Here is a 14985-nt window from a genome sequence, read left to right on the forward strand (position 1 = left end):
CATGGGATGGCTCTTGGGCCCTGCGAAGGGATTTGTCCCAGGAACTCCAACCAAGACAGTGTGTGACAATCCAATGAAATGTAATAGGAAAGCCAGAATCTGAGAGTCTCCCTTGAATGTGGGAGAGTTAATGGAGGAGAGGTTGGTGCACCAGAGGAAAAGACTGAAAGAAGAGGAGGAGACTAAAATGTCTGTTTCCTGTAGCACACGGAATCAGAGAAAGACTCTTCTGAGACAATTTCTCCTATGAGTTTGAAAACCCAGCTCCTGGGGCAATGGAAATACCCGTAGTATCCCATAATTATGGGAGTGGGAAATCCAGTCTCCGCAGGGAGAGGACCAAGACCATGCTGTCTTACACTAGTGTCAGTTTAAAGCCCCCATTAGACATATAATGTTAGAAATGTCCCATTTCTGAGACTGGGCAGCTGCAGGGGAGTTTAAAAGCTGTATTTCATAGCAGGGGTTTCTGCAAATGTTGTCATCCAATGACTTAAAAATACACTGGGCCATAAACTGGGACCTGGAAAATTCCAAGGATTGCCTTTCCATCACCACCACTTTTTTATGACCAAACCATTGAAAAGCCAATTTCCCATTTCCACTCCTTACACCAAGACTACTGTTGTTTTAATGAGGTAAAAAAAAAAAAAAATGAAAGTGATAAGAATCATGGGGCAAAGCCTGCTCCACCAGCAGTGATAATAATGAGGGTATGCTGAGCTGGAGGGGCGGTGCCCAGATGACCTTCTTCGGGGCTGGCACGGGTTCCCCTCCCTGGCTGGGTGCAGCTGCATGCCAACAAGTCTCACTGTTGACACATTCTGTAAGGACCAGGGGAAGGTCAAGGGCATGCGTGCCTTTGGAAGCCAAGCAGAGATTCTTGGAGCCTTCAAAAAATAATTTTAAAATATAATTTTCTTATCACAGAAGCCATACTCATTCATCAAAACTTAGCACATTAGTTATATCTTTCCATATATATATATAATGTTTTTTTATAACAAAAATGGGATTATTCTATTCTATAATTTACATCTTTCACTTAACAATACAGTATGGGCATTTTTTGTGTGTGTTAACAAATATACATCTACATCATTTTTAGTGACTAATAGTCCAGCAATATACCCCAAATACTTAATTTGAATTAATAATGTTATTAAAGTTTTTTTCCCCACAAATTAGACTGATGATGAGAGTCAGGAGATGAGATGACCAAATGAGGGAAGAGAGGGTGAAAAGAGGCAGAGAGGACATGTGCATGTATTCGTGGGGTATTTCCTCTTCCTTTTCTAAATGTGGGCCTGTAGGCAAAGGTATACAATCTCCCCAAACCTCATCTGTAAAATGGGACTAGTAATAAGAATGGGTTGTTTTGAAAACCAAATGAGTTTATTTATATATATATGTGTGTATGTGCAGAGTGTGTTCATTAAGTGATGGGTGTTGTATTTCTTCTTTTCCCCCAAACCAGGAAAGTAGTGCTTTCTCACTTCAGAATAGGGGGCCCAAGTGGGTGGGAACCCCTCCGCCCATCAACTTATCTTAGGGAGTCTGGGCTGGAGGGGGCAGGCTTCTGCCATCCTTGCATAGTTGAAGAGGAAGGAGAAGGGTGGGGCAGGGGTACCTGGGACAGCTGAAGGGCAGGGAGAGTGGGATTCATCCACTTCGCTGTTTTGCTGGTGAGTCGCTGTGTTTGACTGACCACCTCTGGCCAGGTTTGGAACGAAGGCAGAAAATAGGATGAACAGAATTCACATCACAGAGAGGCAGAAGAGAAGAAAGTTAATGGCCCAGATTTGATGGCCAGTTCAGCGGAGTTTGAATCCCTGTCCCTCCATGCCCTGCCTGTGTGCACTTGGCCTCACTGTGCCTCAGCTTTTCATCTACTAAAAACAGATGATAATGGTGGTGATGATGATGACGATGAAAATGATGATAACAGAATGTACATTTCAGGGTTGTTTTCGAGATGAAATGTGTTAATATGTATAAAGCATTTAGAATTGTGTCTGGTACATGGCAAGGGTTCACTCTCACTATTAGTCGCACTCTATGAAACGAACAGAAGAGTTTGGGTCAGGAAAGGTGTCCAAGATTGTGTGTTTCCCCTGCATCATGGTTTGTGCCCGTGGACAGGTGGCAAAGAGCTTCAAACAGAGGCTTGTCCAAGTTCACATAGTCAGACAGCATAGGGAGGCCAGGAAACTTCACTCCTTGACCCTGGGTCCTTTGTGTTCCTTGTGTAACCACACACTTGTGGCTTCAAGCAAAAGTCTGTCCTGGATCTCAGACATGAACTCCTCAATTGCTGTCACCTCTGTGGGACCCAGGAATCTGTAGGCTCCCTACCTTGGCTGGAACAAGAGGTGGAATAAGGCAGGTAACAGTATCAGCCAAATTACCTGGGGTAGTTTTGGGACTGCAAATAAGCTCATGTGAAAGGCTGGTTACTAGTCTGATTCTAAAAGCCACCAGCCACTAAAGAAACAATCCTGCCCTGGGGGTGGAGTGACAGCCCACTCAGCCAGCCAGGTACTGCATTCCAGGGACACAGGTGACCCCAGTGGCGTTCTGGAGGGAATCGTATGGCAAAAAATGGGGCCTCACAGTTCCTGCTGGCCATGTAGCTGTCTGGTAAAGGCTTAGAGCAAACACCAGAGAGAAAAATCTGATTTTTCTATAGGGAAAAGCAAAATATTATGCTAAAGTATAATACCAGAATTAAAAAGTAAACCATGCTCATCATAAACGATTGAGAAAACATAATGAAGAAATAAAATTATCATTTTTGTGTGGTTCTTTTTTTTTGGTTCTTTTATTTATTTTTTGAAAGAAAATTAAATTTGTGATGAAATTACTCAGTATTTGCAATACAGTTTTGAAGCTGTCATCATCATCATCATAACCATCCTGAAAGTTATTTTTTAAGTAACTCAAAGCTATGCTAAATGCTGTAAAAAGAGTTTAAATATAACACCCTGACTCACACTATAAATGCATTATCAACATAGATACACCTAAGATATATCATCAGCAAAGTAAAAATATTAAGCCTATACATGAAAAGACAGTGAGGAATTTATACATTACTGGAAAAAGCAGTTAATGGCATTTTGTGTGGTTCTTTTTGGCGTTTGATTATGTATCCATTGTAGTATGTAATTTGATATAATTGAGATTATAAAGTATATTGAATTTTATATCCTGATTTTCACATATTATATTATGAGCACTTTTGCATGCCATTAGGTATGTTCTTCAAAATATCATTTTTAATAGCTGCAAAGCATCCTAGTAGATGGCTGGACCATAATTCTTTTAACCATTATTAGACATTTAGGCTATTTCCAATTTTTCTTTTTTTTTTTTTTTTAAACAGCTTTGAGCAATGCAGCCCTAAGCCTTTTATAGTTAAATATGTGTGTATATCCCTGATAATGTCCTGAGGTTAAAATCCTACACAGGGACTCACTAAGGCTCTGCATTCTCCTACCATTAGGGAGAATGCAAAGCTTCCCTTGCAGGGCCCCTTAGGAAGGAAGCGCAGGAGGGGGACAGCTGACATATATCCAGGCAAAATCCTTATCAGGACTTGGTGCTAAAAGGCAAAGCTCTCAGTGATGACAGATGGGACGCTTTGGTGTCCATGTGGGGACTGCTCCATCTAGGCTCTACTTTGGGGCCTCTGTTCTCTAGGCTCCTGGTCTGCTGTATTAGAAATGCACCTCAAATTACTTTAAGCAAAAAGGGAGTCAATTGGAAGAATACTGGAGTATCTCAGGTAGTCAAAAGAAGGGCGTGTAACCAAATTGTGGGAAGGGCAGGGACACAGCTGAGCCTCACAGGAAACAGGAACCAGGGAGTCAAGTATGTCAGCACTTTCCCTATCAGGTACCTACTCCTGACCAACCAACCAAGCCAGGAGGGCAGGCTCTATAAGAACATGAAAACTCCCAAATACGGGCTTCTCAGAAGAAGGGGATGCTATGCCATGGAGAGAGGGAAGGCTAATGGCCTTTGGGGGGTCTCTTTTTTCAAGTTGCGATGACATGATGCACTTGGCACTGCCTCCCACTGGGAACTGGGCCAGGCCCTGGAAGAGTCTAGAAGTGGGTTATCTTTAGCCAGTTTTGCTCAAGGCTTTAGGGAGGAAGATTCTCTTTCTTTTGGGTTTTCTTTCCCTTTTTTTTTTTTTTTTTTTCTTCCTGCTCTAAGGTGGTGAGTCCTCTAGGACCAAGATTAGGAGGTGGGCCTTGGGGACAAAGGTGAAGGCAGTCAGTTACAGGGTAAGTGTTAGCTCAAAGGTAAAAATTAGCACTCTGGCTCCCATAAGCTCTGGCCCAGCTTAGCAGGACTGGAGGGTCCATGCAGGGGTCTGGGACCAAACACTAGCAGCAAATGCCAAGCCCTGGTGTGAAGTGTCCCCAGAGCACATCTGCCTCCTGTATCTGTGGCAGCAGAAGGCTGAGGAAGTGGAGGCAAGGAGTCCTGGCCAAACAGCTGTCCATTTCTTCATGACTAACCAAAAGGGAAGCACATTTTTAGGGCTTTCGAGACATATTGCCAAATTACTGTCCTGAAAATTGCACCAGTTCACACCCTGTCTGGAAGCAAGCAGAGTCCAACCCAGGGGGAGCTCTTGTCAATCCTGTACACAGCACCATCTCAATCAACTACAATTAGCACTCAATGTCTGCACAGGGTAGAGTTATCCTTAGAACCAATCCATCAGATATAATAATCACTGTCATACAATGCCACTTGATAAAATATTGTGTTGGTTCCTTCTGTGCAAAGTTCCTATACCATTTTCCTATGGTTTTTTTTTTTGGTTTTTTTTTTTTAAGATAAATTGCTAGGGGACTATTTTCAGGTGGTATAGAATTCAGAAAGGTTTCTCTGGGAAACTTTTGTTTGGCTGGGCTTTTTTCTCACACTGAAGTTCCTGTCTTGAGCACAGGCATTAGTGTTTGGGTGTAGCCTTTCTGCTTTTTTCAGGGCTTGGGATCCATTTTTTGAAGACTGGACAAATGTGGATGGATGCCTCATTGAGAGTGCTGTCTGCCACGACTTCCCTAAGCAAACATGGTGTGATTGGCAGTGGGCCACAGGGCATGTGAAGGGCACACGCCAGTACACACAGACTGGTATTAGCTGGCACACCATGCCCTGTTCATAGTTGCACAATTGGATCAAAGCGTGATAGAGCTGGAAGGACCCTTGGAGACCATCTATTCCAACCCTCTCCACCGAATCTACCCACCTTACAGAGGAGGGAAGGGCTAGAAGTGGCTTGTCTGTGGTTACACATGCAGAATAATCGGTCAAAAATAAGGTCTGGGTCTCCTCATCCCCAAACCAGAGCTCTGGTGAAAGGTAAATACGAATTTAAGTAAGAATTTAAGTTTTGTATTGCTTATGTCCAAATATTTTAATACACATGGAGAATGATCAAGTAAGTCAAGCCCAATACAGCCAGGAAAACCTGTGTGCAAATACTTTGCAATTTCAGTACTCCAGCTCTTAGTGAGGAGAAGTCAAGCTTGAAGGAGATTTCACTACAGACCAATGGTAAATACACAAGTGTAAACACAGCTCTGATTATGGTATTTGTTAATGATTGTCCTTTGTTAGTGGCTTTTGGCCCAAATTCATCCTGTATCAGGTAAGGCTGCTAAATTCGAGGTCACAAGACTGAGTTCAATGTAATGCTCTACTTCTTTGCTAACTATGTGACCTTCTATAATGACCTCTCTGAACCTCAGTTTTCTTATCTTTAAAGTAGGGATAATGATACTTGCCTCATAGGTCAGAATATAATGTATTTAAATGTATACAGTCTTGTGACCCCCAAAGATATCCTGGTCCTAATCCCTGGAATCTGTGAATATTACCTTATCTGGAAAAAAGTGGGTTTGTAGATGCAATTAAATTAAGGGACTTGAGACGGGTAGATTACCCTGGATTACCTAGGAGGGCCCTGAATGCAATCATAAATATCCTTATAAGAGGGGGGAAAGGGAGATTTGACTCCAGATAGAAGACAGAAGGCTGTGTGACCACAGAGGTAGACATGAGAGTGATGAAGCCACAGCCAAGGAAAACCAGCAGCCACCCAAGGCTGGAAGTAGCAAGGAAAAGATTCTCCCCTAGAGCCTCCAAGAGGGAGGGTGGACCGGCCAACACCTTGACCTTGACCCAGTAAAATGGATTCTGGACTTTCAGCCTCCAGCCCTGTGAGAGAATAAGTTTCTCTTGTTTTAAGCCACTGAGTCGGTGGTAATTTGTTAGAGCAGCCACAGGAATGTAATATCAATCCCACTGAAATACAAGAGATGGTTAGAGTTACAGGTCCTATGGTTTCTTAGACTTCCCCCAAAGTCCAACAGTTCCATGAAAATGAGAAAAATGTAAATTCCCATGCTCCTATGCTAGAGAGGAGCAGAGGCAAGATTTAGGAGAAGCCAGAAGCCCTGGTTAACTTCAGGGTTGAGGTGGCTTTATGGGGGCTTGACGGTTCTTCACAGGAGACAGAGAAGTTGTTTGCAGATACCTTTCAGGCAAAGCATTGCTTCTCTAGTGGCCCTACCACAGCTGGAGAGTGAGGCTCCAGAGGGCTTTAAGGGGTGGGTGGAACTGCCCTGCTTGGAAGAGGGGCAGAATTCTGTTGGTTTTGCTGGGAGTGAGGGGGCAGAATGAGCAAGTTGCCAGAAGGCTGAATGCCTATGATGCCTTTCCTTCAACCCCTTCCCTCTTCATTCAAGTTACGAAAATCACAAAATGCTGGGTATAGTGGATTTTTCCTCAAAGATGTTATTGTGAAAAATTTCAAATATATAGAGAAGTTGAAAAAAATTAAATAGCAACCAGTCGTATACGCACTACCTGGATTTTCCAACTAACATCTTACTACATTTATTCCATATCTACTCATCTATGCATCCTCTATCCACATCAATCCATCTTATTTTTTGACGCATTTCTAAGTAAGTTGCAGACATCAGTACACTTCTAAACATCTCAGCATGCATCTCATTAGCTAGGGTGGCTTGAGTGGATTTTTTTGGCACAAAGTACATAAGGTGCTTAAGTTTGTTCCTGAACTGACACAGGGAAGAAGCAGGGCACCAGACGTGGACACAAGTGTACGGGGCAGAAGCATGAAGAAGTAAAGCCTGGGAGGGCACTGAAATTTGGGGAGAGGCTGGTTTCCCACAAGGCCAGGAGTTGGATTTGGAGATAAGATTAACCACGTCCCATATGATGTCCAAACTGCATTCATACAGGCAAAGGCCCAGTGGTGAGGCTATCCATGCATGGGCAGATGAAGCTGAAATGGTGCTTAGAAGCCCAACAATCTTTTCTGTGCTGGACACATAGTAAGCTCATCAGTGCAAAAGTTTAAAGGAAAAAGATCTCTGATTTTTATTTTAAAAAATATCACCAGAAGGAGAAGAAAGAGAGAAAGAAATAGGAGAAATATTTGAAGAAATAATGACAGGGAATTTCCTCAAATTAATGTCAGACACCAAACCACAGATACAGGCAGCTCAGAGAACACCAAGCAGGATAAATGCCAACAAAAGCTACACCTGGCATATCATATTCAAACTACAGAAAAAAAGAGATAAAGGAAAAATCTCTAAAGAAGCCAGAGGGGAAAATCATCTTACCTATACAGCAGTCAAGATAAAAATTATATCCAACTTCTCCTCAGAAACCATGTACACAAAAGAGAGTGGAGTGAAATATTTAAAGTGTTGAGAGGAAGAAAACCACCAACTTAGAAGTCTGTATCCTGTGAAATTAATTTTCAAAGGTGAAGGAGAAATAAAGATTTTCTCAGGCAAACAAAAACTGAATTTGTTGCCAAGAGAACTGCCTTGTAAGAAATGTTAAAAGAAGTTCTTTAGAGAGAAGGAAATGGTACAGGGAAGAAATTCAGCTCTAGGAAAGGAAGAATGTTAGAAAAGGAATAAATGAAGGTAAAATTTCACATTCCTGAAGTAAAACACACACACACACACACACACACACACGCGCACGTGATCCCCAGGTCTTGTGCTTTTAACTATCTTGCCTTGAAGGATGGATGACTCCGAGGAAGTCTCCCAGGGAGCAGGAGACCTGGGGCACAGTGACTCAGCCCAGACCTGGATGAGGGGTGCTTGCTTCTGCCTGGGCTGGGGGCCTGTACTCTCCTGGGTGGGGGGAGGGGAAAGAGAAGACCCAAACCTGCCCACTAGATGACGTCCTGTCCAGCTAGAAGCTGGACGTTTAGCTTTCCAGGTGGCAGTCTTGCTCAAGACCAGAGGAAAGAAAAAAGCCAAGAGGCCACCTGAGGGAGGCCTCTGACCACAGGAAGCAGCAACATCACTGAGGCAATGAGCCAGGGGCCACCAGAGATGCCGTGAGAATTGGGGATGATGAAGGTTTCAGACACCCCCGAGATGGCTCCGCATCAGAGCTATGGACCAGGAGCTGCAGGCCCAGCCACCTGCCTGAGCTTGCCACCATGTTGGCCTTGCCTGCACCTCTAGCTTGAAGCAGCCTGGGGTAGCAGTGGGAGGAAGAGTATATGAGTCATGGCTTTCCTCCCTGTTTTTGTGCCTTGTTAGCCAAAACAGAGAGATCCCCAGGCTGGAGATTTGAATTTAAAAGTTCTATGCTCAGGAGAACTGAAATGGAGCAAGAGGGCACAGGTCGCCATACGAGGCAGAGGCAGAAGCACGGGAAATTGGGAAACGGGACCGGGAAGGGCCTGCTGCGTTGACCTTTTGGAGACCCACCCACCTGCCCTCCCTCAGTGCTGAACGTGTTTGCAGAGATAAAGGCAGGCTGGGTCCTTCCTGCCAGGGACTCTGGTGCCAAAACCCAGTCTCCTTCTGTTTGGTCATCTTCTGTCAAAGGTGTCGGGCTGCTTAGTTCAGAACCAATATGATGGTTTAGGCATTTGCCTCGAGAAGTGACAGCACCAGCAAACCCAATGCCAGGGACGGAGTTTGCAACAATAGGGGGAAAGGACTTTTGAGTTGGGTCTGGCTCTGCCACAGACCTTTGTGTGACCTGGGTGGGTCATCTCTTCCCTCTGTGTCTCTGCCGCTGCTCTCAGAAGAAACCAGTCATCACCTTCAGATCATTCACACCGGCCCACTCTTTCTGTGGAGGGTGCAGAGGGCAGTGAGAGAGAGGAGCAGGCTTACGTCTGCTGGAAGGGTGGGGTTGCCACTGTCCTTAGCACTACTACCCCCAGACTGTGGGTAGAGAACGTTCCCACAAAGGCATGATCGCAGCAGACCAGATGTGGCCCAACATGTGAGGCTGTCCACAGGCCAGGGCGGGATGGGCTGGCCCAAGGCCAGGGAGGGGCGGCCAAAGGGACATCCCTGGCCTCTAAGGAATAGCAGGCGCAGGCCTGGGGCTGCTCAGATGGCCTTCCTGGGAAGCTGTGTGTGGGCTCACCAGCTGGGCTTATCTCCACCAGCCCGTACTTCTGCCCAGGCCAGAGAACTGAATGGAGCCAGTGGTTCTCAAACTTTAGCTTGTGTTAGAATCACCTGGAGGAGCTGCTAGAACACAGATTGCTGGGCCCCACTCAAGAGTTTCTGATCCAGGATGTCTGGAGTGGGGCCTGAGAATATGTTTTTCTAACCTGTCCCCAGGGCCTGTTGCTGCTGTACAGTATGAGAAAAACTGAACCATGGGGAAATGATTGTATTTTATGTGACATCATGGTAGATGCTATATGTATATCATCTCATGTAACCCTCACCACGACCCTGCTGGGTAGATGCTGGGCAGTCTGTGAAACTCTCTGTTATGGGTTGAATTGTGTCTCCCAAAAGATACAGTGAAGTCCTAACTCCTAGTATGTGACCTCACCTGGAAATAGGGTTGTTGTAGATGTAGTTAGTTAAGATGGGGTCCTATCGGTGTAGGGTGAGCCTTTAATCTGACTGGTGTCCCTGTAAGAAGACACGGACACAAAGAGAGGGCACAACACCATATGAAGAGAGAGACACAGAGAAGACAGGTGACAGTGAGGTAGAGATGGGAGTGATGCATCTACAAGTTGGGGAGTTCCAAGGATGGCCAGCAAAACCAGAAGCTGGAAGAAGCAAGGAAGGGTTCTCCCCTACAGGGTTCAGAGGGAGGATGGCCCTCTGATACTTTGACTTCAGACTTGTAGCCTCCAGAACTGTGGAACAATACATTTCTGTTGTTTAAGCCTCCCAGCTTGTGTTACTCTCTTAGGGAAGTGCTAGGAAACTGATACACGCTGGAGCCAAACTGGCCTTCAGCTGTTCTCTCCAGATGACTTTGCTGTTCCTCAAGGGCCATGACTCCAACTGGCAAGACCAGGGAACACTTCCTGAGCCAAAGAGAGCTCTGGACATGAGGTGGCCTGGTGTGAAGACATCGCCCAATGCGGGTGCTCCATTCTGGACAATGACAAACCAGCCCCATCAGATCCGTCAGGTAAGGACTGCAAGAGTGATGAGGAGGTAATAAGAAGTACCAGAAGGCGCGGTGGGTACTTTTGCTGATGAGTCACTATAGCTGCAGTCACCTCCTTAATGAAAATGGGGCTCTCCCAGCCTACATGAAGCAGCTGCCAGCTCAGCCTTGGAAAAGTCCTGTCCTTCCTAACACTATACTTCTCCACCTCATCTGAGGCTGCCTATGGGTCTCTTTATTACCTGGAAGAAGCTAAACAAGTAAGAATGATCCTAAAAAAAATTATTGTCCCCACCTTACCATTGAGCAAACTGAGACTAAGAAAGGTCAGGTAACTTATCCAAGGTCACATGGCTAATAAAGAGCAAAGATGAGACTTGAACCCCTGGCTTCTATTTTAGCACTGTATTCATTTGTCCCTCACGGGAAAGGCCCAAGCAGAAGCTCTTGGGGTGAGGTAGATTCTAGTGTTAGCATTCCACATTTTAGTCAGAGCACAAAATGGCCACACCATGGGCCCCGGGCAGGTTATCCAGCAGGTAGTGACCTTGACAAGCTGCTTATAGGTGATCACTCCCTCTCTGGCTTTGGGCCCCAGAATGGGACTCAACCCTGCATGTCTGCATGCATCTCTCTAATAAGCATTTATTAAATACCTTCTGTGTTTCCCAGCCTTTGAATGTTGTCTATGAAATTCTTACATTTGAGGCATTATCCTTCCAACTCTTAACCACTAGCACAGTACCCCTCTCCCTAAGCAACCAACATGATTTATGCTATCAAGGAATTCGTACAGGAAAGGGGTGTATACCTCATGTTGTCCATGCATAGTATGAGAAGGGCAAACTCCTCACGTGTCATATAGCTCTCACATGACATAAGAGGTTCAGAAAGGGGAAAAGCAACTCAAAAATTTTTGGTGACTACTGAGTTCAGTCCTTGGCATATTGTAGGTGCTCAAGAAATATTTATTGACTAGGTGAAACAACTGGGCAGTGCTTCTGTTAGGAAATACTTATCATCAGAATCAGTTGTAAAGCCATCTCTTCATTCATTATTTTATTCATTTATTCAAGAAATAGCTGTTATACATCAACTACACATCAATTAAAAAACAAAAAAAGAAATAGTTGTGAGCCCTTGCTTTGTGCCAGCAGCTGATAATGCAAAGGCGAATGAGACACAGTCTCTGCCCTTGAGAAGGTCTAGGAATAATCCACATGGAGAGTTCCTGGACACATGTTCTAAGTAAATAACTGACTCTGGGGAAGGGGAACCAGTCTTATAGTTGTCCTATGCCGGACTGTGTTTAATTCATGGGCAGTTTTCCCCTGGGGGAATCTCCATGTTTAAGCATGGGGGTTTGGCTATCTCCACTCTGCCAATTACTATCTAGTGACCTTGAGTAAGTTACCCAAACTTCCTGGGCTCAGTCTCCTCTGTTAAGTGGTGGTGATAATAACACCCACCTGACAAGTGCTGTGTGGGGATTCAGGAGAAAATGAGATAATCTACGTTACTCACTTCATTCACTTTCTGGCACACAATAAGAATACAATACATTTAATATATATTTATGGGCTGAATTCTTTGTGGAAAGGGACTCATTATAGGCTCTTTGTTAAATACTTGAAAGAAAAGGCCAATCACATGAGAAGCTGGACCTATAATGACCCTTCGTGGTGATACAGCCCAAAGGGTGTTCTTGGAGCACCAGGGCCAGTGAGATCTGACTCCACACAAGATGGTTTGAGAAACTCTGCTAGCAATTGCCTTCCCTTGAAGATTCATAATGTGCATTAGCATATTAAGGATGTCAGAAGAGTTGTAGCTAAACAAAAGACATCGGTTTAAGTTTGTTTAGATCAGTGTTTTCCAACCGTATTAGCCCAGTAACATACTCTGGGAAAACCAAAACTACTGAATTTAGACTTGGAAGGAAACTCTGGGCAGAGAGAGCTGGTTGGGCCCTGAGTGCCTGCCTCTGGGTGTTTTTCCTTTCCCTTTGGGGTCCTCTCACTTTACTTTTTTTGCCGCTCATGACTTCCAGGGCTTCATTAAAACTCTTTGCTTACTCCTGGTAGAGCTGATACTGGCTGAAATATTACAAAAATTTTACTGAATACCTCTAGAAAAATACAAAGAAACATCAAGAAACACACCAACAGCCTGATCCCACCACAGCCCGATGCTCTTAGGCATTGTCTCCTTGAGACCCTGGCTGAGCTGCCTTCTTTTGATCCCCAAAGGGCTGCACAAACCTGTATGCACAGTAATTGGCAAAAGGAAATCTGCCGTTCTCTTGATCAAATTCAACCGTAAGCTCAAAAGCCAGCAGCACGTGATGCTGGTCCCACATTGGTCTTGGGGACTACCACTGCCTCTTTAAAATGAGGTGTCAAGCTTGGGCCCATGAAGCTCCCCTAAACTAACTGACAAATGGACACTGAGTTGGACCAATTGAATAAGCTCAGGGATAACTCACAGGAAGGAAACACAGAGATAAGGCAAACAAATGATTTGACTCACAAGGTCAGTCTAAGTTTCAGCTTGTTTACCAGCAGGATGTCAGAGATGATGGATTTATCCAATCCATGACTATTATCCTAAAAAAAGCCCACAGCTGGGATCTCCCCTTCAGATAACTCAAGTCAACCACATTATTTTTAACATAACAAACAAAGTCAAAATGCTATGTAGAAACTTCTTTTAAAAAGTAAATTGGGGGCTTCCCTGGTGGCGCAGTGGTTGAGAATCTGCCTGCCAATGCAGGGGACACGGGTTCGAGCCCTGGTCTGGGAAGATCCCACATGCCGCGGAGCGACTAGGCCCGTGAGCCACAACTACTGAGCCTGCGCGTCTGGAGCTTGTGCTCCGCAACAAGAGAGGCCGCGACAGTGAGAGGCCCGCGCACCGTGATGAAGAGTGGCCCCCGCTCGCCGCAACTAGAGAAAACCCTCGCACAGAGACGAAGACCCGACACAGCCAAAAATAAATAAATAAATAAAATTTAAAAAAAAAAAGTAAATTGAAGTTGAGTTCTTTAACTCTTAAAAAGTCTGACATAGACAACATATCCCCCCATTGTCTCCACAGACTCGGTAAGAAAGAAATTATAAAGCATGACTCTGACCTTGGGCAATTTCAAGTTCCACCTCTTCCCTTTTTCCCCAACATTATTCTTGAAATCCCAAGATCTCACTCCAGACGGATGAAACTGCCTAACTCCCCGCTGAGTTTGTTCTTTTTGCTTCACATACAGAAAACACTCCTTTTGCATGGAGACAGTTGGTGTTTTTATCTGTTTAAGGTCTGTGGGTTATTTCCAGGCATTTTGGGGGAACAGCAGGAAGACAGAGCTGAGTAGGGCTTGTGGGAGAGCCAAATGACCCTCTCTTACTGAAACAGCCAAAAGCCTGTTATAAATGGTCACTGCCCCAAAATACAAAATCTATGGGAACATCAAAATGTCAGCCCTTAGAAACCAGAATTTCTCATGGGATTGTAGATTTGGTGGCCATAGAAGAAAGTCTGGAAAAAGGCTCTGTGCCAGGCAATGGAGATACAGAGATATGTGAACCCTACCCCCGGGAAGCTCAGGAACCCATGGATACATCAGAGATGAACAGATACGTCAGCAACACATAGTAAGGGGTAGGATGGAAGTACAAACAGGGAGCACCTGGCAGCCTTCCACAGTCTCCTGCAGCACTTCCTCTCACAGTGCTTATTAGGAAACAGCAAAGACTTAGGGAGACTTCTCAGGGATAAATCCTCGCTTGAGGAGCCCTGTATAACTCGACAGCCACCATTTGCCAAATGCTGTAGAGGTCTACCTTTGTCTCTCTTGCATCCCTTCCTTCTTATTTTCATAACAAAAAACCAGATTCCCTCTGAACATTTCTCCTTCCCTGTTTCATTCAGCCTTGATGGCGTGTTAAACACTCCCGCCCCCAAGATCACTCCATGTCTGGACAAGGATTTGGTATGAGACCCAAGCAAGATTCTCCAATGAATCTAAATCTCCTACGCAAACAAGGATGAACATAGTTAGAGCTGATTTCTTCCTGATGGCAACAACCTGAAGGGCCATCCATTAATTAATTCCTTCTACCTGTGTCCACAGAACTGCTCAATTCTATTCCTTCTTAAGGCCTGGTTTGCTCAGTTTTTTCTTTTTAATTCTGTGGGACACTTTTATAACCTCCCATTAATTTCCTTATATCCTTAAGTAGCCAGAGTTGAGTTTCTGTTGCCAGCAATCCAGGAACCCTGACTGATATAAGAGTTCACTGCACACCAGGCACATGAGCCCTCACAAAACAGCCCCCATGAGAGACAGATACTGTGTTCCCATTCTGCAGATGACCAGACTGGTGCTGAGAGCCTTGCATAGCGGAGGACCACAGCCAGTCCATGCTGAAGCCAGCATTTGACTCAGAACCAGAATCCAAAGCCCAGGCTTTCTCCTATTCATCCCTCCATGTCACCAATACATTGTCCTGACATTTAAGGACAGAC

This window comes from Eschrichtius robustus, chromosome 10, assembly GCF_028021215.1.
Source record: "Eschrichtius robustus isolate mEscRob2 chromosome 10, mEscRob2.pri, whole genome shotgun sequence".
Taxonomy (NCBI): Eukaryota; Metazoa; Chordata; class Mammalia; order Artiodactyla; family Eschrichtiidae; genus Eschrichtius; species Eschrichtius robustus.